The sequence below is a fragment of the Abramis brama genome (genome assembly GCF_963993115.1).
Source record: "Abramis brama genome assembly, chromosome: 17".
NCBI classification, from domain to species: Eukaryota; Metazoa; Chordata; class Actinopteri; order Cypriniformes; family Leuciscidae; genus Abramis; species Abramis brama.
The window spans coordinates 28,613,252-28,618,514 of NC_139979.1; the positions used below are offsets into that span (position 1 = coordinate 28,613,252).

At 36.8% G+C, this 5,263-nt stretch overlaps 1 long non-coding RNA gene across 1 annotated transcript; it reads left to right on the forward strand.

Annotated features, from left to right (window-relative positions):
* Positions 1-1,294: 1,294 nt before the first annotated feature.
* LOC311067601 lies at positions 1,295-4,194 on the forward strand. The gene is made up of 2 exons (XR_014603242.1): positions 1,295-3,797; positions 3,917-4,194. It is a non-coding gene; the product is annotated as an uncharacterized lncRNA (long non-coding RNA).
* Positions 4,195-5,263: the final 1,069 nt, after the last annotated feature.

Below are 5,263 nucleotides of genomic sequence, written 5' to 3' on the forward strand. Positions count from 1 at the left end.
TAGACAGAGACAGATTTCACAGAGAGCGCTTGCTGAAGACACAGAAGCTGACAATGTTTGGTCTGGGTGCACTTTATAGCTTCCTGCCATGACGTCACCCGCCTATACGCCATTGGACTGATTTTACAAGTGCTTCATGATGCAATCACGCAATGCGTTCCCATAGCGTCAATCTCGACGCAACGCGAGTTCCCTTGAAAGGGAACCAAGAGACGCAAACTAAAAGTCCATGAAAATGAAACTAAATGAACAAATAACTGAATAATCCTGACAAAATATAAGTGACTGAAGTATTTCATGCAGCAACTGATGATATCATTGACATTATGAAGAGAGGCATTTTTCAAAAGCTAAAAGCCCTGATGATCTAAACCATCAATTGCACCATAATTTAATTTGCATTTTTCCCTCTTAGATATAGATGTAATTGAGATCATTCAGGGCTGTGGAGAGAGCACCGTCAAGTGCTCCTATGTAAAACAATCAATTACACATGCTGCACGAGCAGTATGCTAAAATATGGCTTCATATGACTCACTGCCATAATGCTTCTGTTCCTTTTACAAAAACAACATTAAAGGGTTAGTTCACCCAAAAATTGAAATTCTGTCATTAATTACTCACCCTCATGTCATTCCAAACCCAGAAGACCTTTGTTCGTCTTCAGAACACAAATTAAGATATTTTTGCTCCATTTCCCTCCATTGACAGCAACGTCATTGCAACTTTCAAAGGTAGTAAAAACATTGTTAAAATAGTCCATGTAACTACAGTGGTTCAACCTTAATATTATGAAGCGACGAGAATACTTTTTGTGTGAAACCTTTTTGTGCGAAAAATAAATAAAAATAACGACTTTATTCAACATTCTCTTCCATGTCATTCTCCTATGCTGTTGACATAGGGTAAACAGTGCAGCGCTTCTGAGAACCCAGAAGCTGCACTGTTTACACTACGTCAACAGCGTAGGAGAATGACATGGAAAAGAATGTTGAATAAAGTCGTTATTTTTATTTTATTTTATTTTTTTCGCACAAAAAGTATTCTCATAGCTTCATAACATCAAGGTTGAACTACTGTAGTCACATGAACTAGTTTAACTATGTCTTAACCACCTTTCTGGGCCTTAAATGTTGCAATGACGTTGCTGTCAATGGAGGGACAGAAAGCTCTCAGATTTCATCAAAAATATCTTAATTTGTGTTCCGAAGATGAACGAAGGTCTTACAGGTTTGGAACGACATGAGGTTGAGTAATTAATGACTGAAATTTAAATTTTGGGTGAACTAACCCTTTAAAGCAGAGGAATGTATATATAGGACACTTAGAGACTACAAAGGGACACCAAATTATATAAGAAGTCCATTTAATTCAGAAATGTATGCACAACAAAGCACCCATGAAAAAAAAAAAAAACATTACAGAAAAAAAAAAAACGTAAGGCCTACTAAAAGTATATAGTAGGCCTAGATGCGTGTAGTGCAACAGCAAAGATCTTGTTTACATTTTAGACAAGTTGCGATACACATGGAGATGCCAAAAAAGCCCTAAAACAACCGCCTTGACCTGACTGCATAGTACCTACTACAGTACACGGATATTTTCTGTATTTCTGTTAGTCTTTAATGTTCTATTATTTTGGAATTTAAAAGGTTTTCTAGTATGTCTTGAGTTTTGGGTTTGGGTTACCATTGTGTTGAAGAGTAGAGCCTGTGGTTAGGTTGACGATTGGCCTAGCACCATTAATACTGTAATTATGATATTTAAAAATAATGGCTATGCACTCCTCAGCACAGTGATAGTCTCTTGGCTAAATACTTTCGAACATGCAGATATGCTTGTGCTTTTGTTAACTAGCTTGAAAATATAAAACATTTACAATGTAAATAATAAATAAATATAAGAAATATTACATTATATATTTCTCTCTCTCTATATGTGTTTATGCTGCATACGTAAATATATCTGCAATATATTACACATGCAGCACCATATCTGATCACATATAAATCGATATATTATGAAGTGTATTACTGAATATGAAATTACATATATTATGATATACCACAAGTTTGTAGAATCCAAGTGCAGTTTATTTACAGACTGTGATCAAACATAAAACAAAGGCATGACATGGCATGAACAAAACATAAACATGGCATGTACAAAACATAAACATGACAGGACCTTACCCACTGAGGTTACAGTGAAACAATTCTTGACCAAGACACATGGCAAACATGAGAGCTAAATTGCACAAGGACTAATGACTAGACAAGGGACATCTGTGAACAATGAAACAATGACAACATGACACATCAGACCAGGGAACACATGGCAGGATCACATGACCAACAGTGAATCACATGACAAAGACATGAAACATGACTGACATGAAAAAAAAAAAAAAAGACGTGACAATATATTAGTAAATATATTGTCATAGGAACTAGGAACGATTTTAGTTCTAGGAACTCCTTTTGGGGGAAGTAAATTAGCTCCTACTTCAGAGTAGGGTCTAACCCAGCACAATTGGAACTACCAGTGACTTTAGAGTATGCTGATTGGCCGAACGCATGCAGAACACCAGCACCCGCCTTTTATAAAAAAGCTGTGTAAACACATATTATTGTTTATATATTTACTCCACAAACGAACATGGGAATAGTGATAGACGGACCTCTCAATCTTTACACTAAAGAAAAAATCCAAAGTATCTTTGAAGGGACCAAGCAAAACATGATTATGTATTTCTGCTCAGCTAGCAACATTGGACATCAACCACATACAAACTTTGTATAACAGCTCTATCTAATAACATATTAGACAGGACTGTTAAACAGATCAATGAAGACTGAGAATGAGAGCAACAAAACACACACACACACACAAACGTAGTGTTTTCATGTTTTATGGGGACTTTCCATAGACATAATGATTTTTATACTGTACAAACTGTATATTCTATTCCCTTACACTAACCCTATCCCTAAACCTACCCATCACAGAAAACTTTCTGCAATTTCACATTTTCAAAAAAACATCACTTAGTATGATTTATAAGCCGTTTTCCTCATGGGGACCAAAAAATGTCCCCACACGAACAAGGATTTCGGCTATTGCCATCCTTATGGGGACATTTTGTCCCCATAATGTAGGATTTACATTACACACACACACACACACATATTTTTCATGTCATTAAAGGGTTTGAGTCAAATAAAAACAGCAACAACAAAAAGCCCTGATTTTGGGGGGAAAATCATTGGTTTGTTAAAATAAGAACTGAAGAACAAGTATGTCTTTAAGATGCTCCTGACGAGACACTTACTAACATTTAATATGTCTTCTACAGGACATTTAAAAGCCAATGATCATCTATGAAGCACTTCTCTTAGGACCATTTGCTCTGATGAAGTAATTTCCTCATGACAGTTTTCAGCTGGTTACTTGACTTAACGTTGTGTTGTTACCGGTGCCACTAACGACGCACTCGACAAAATCAGCCATCAACATCTGAATCCACCAGGAACTGGAAACACTGAGCAGCTTCATAAACTTCAGACGGTGTCCAGGTTTCATATTGCAATACTGGAGGCTTTGATCAGACCCGCATCAATCCAAAATCTGATAAAAAATAAAATAAAAAAAAACAATCAATGTGAGATTTTTTTGCTTTTTTTCCACTCGTTTTGTTTGGGCTGCATTAATGTGAGTGTGTTGTTTTGGTCATACATCACCCAAACAGGTAGAGCTTCATCTTCCACGGCCTGCTGATGACAGACGACACCATCGCTGTGAGAACAGGCCTTTAATTCAATGTGCAATCAGTTTGATGGACAGCCTCTCAGCCGAGCGGTGATGAATACGGCTTCAGTATTTCATACCTGCTTTTATTCTGTTTGTGTGTCTGTAGGTGCTCGTCTACTCCTCTAGAAGTCCACTGGAAAACAGATCATTAAGATGCTGCTTTAAAATGTCAAAACAGGATGCCTGACTGAGAATCGAAGCCTCATGCTTCTTCCTGTCCTATAGTTGTAAAGCACTGCAATTGTTCTTGAGGGGCAATAATTGAGGCTGAATCATAAAACGCTGTCAAAGATTACACATTTACAATTGTATACCTGATGTTTTCAATTTTCTCAGTCAAGAAATTCATTAAGTCATTACTAATAAACTGTAATGGAATATTCAGTTCAGGTGATGTCTATTTATTTGTTAATCTAGCCACTGTACTAAACAAGAACCTTTGATTGTTTTGGTTATTTTCCTTTGGTTATAGCCTTTTTATAACAGGAAGTGCTGTCTTTCCATGCGATTCTAAAGACCTCTAAATGAGTTTGTCTCCATTTGCGCTCTAGATTACGAGTTTCTCTCGAAGTTGACCAATAGGTCAGAGAGAACATCCAACTCTTTTAGGAAATCAACGTAGGGCCCTGGAGGTCTATATACGGTAGCCAAAGCAAGATATAGTAGTTTTTTTGTTTTTTTTTCATATATCTGAGAGTGTAACATTTAGCACAAGCACTTAAACCTGTGTCCTGTTTTCTGAGTAACATTAAGAATAGATAGCTGCAACACCGCCACCACAATCAGATGGGGCTTGTACTTATAACAGTAGCATGGGGGAGTAGAGTGAAATATAATCAATATAATATAATCAATAAATATAATATAATCAATAAGAGTGAAATAATCATTTTATTTAAGCCAGGTTTCAGTTAGGCAGAGTACATCAAAACTTTTATCTATGATCATTTACAATAACCGCCTTAGGTGTGAGTGATCAAATGTTTAGGAGATTTTGATTTGAGAAAATCATGATCAGATTTTTTCTAGATCCTAGAATAGGAGATCTAGATCTAGAATTTTTGTTTGACCTCATTAATCAGGGAATAGGGTATATGTTGAACGTCGCATGACCAAACCGGATCGCTGATCCACTTGTCAGAGTGTTAACAGCAGTAAGAACTGGCGCTGATATCTATGGACTTTTAAGGTAATCAGTTAACTAGTGATGGGTCGTCATGAACGATTCGTTCATTTTGCATGCGCAACATCCTATGGGTTCTGTACAGGAAACCAAAATGATTAATTCATCTCTTTTCGGGTTCGGGTCTGAGTCTTTCGGTCTTCCTGTCAGTCCCATAGAGACTGTACCGGAAAGATAAATGATTAGTTAATCTCTCGAGTCTTCGGGTCTGATTCTTCTGAGTCTTTCGTTCTTTTGTCATGTGATGAAAGAACGACTCGAACCCGAAGA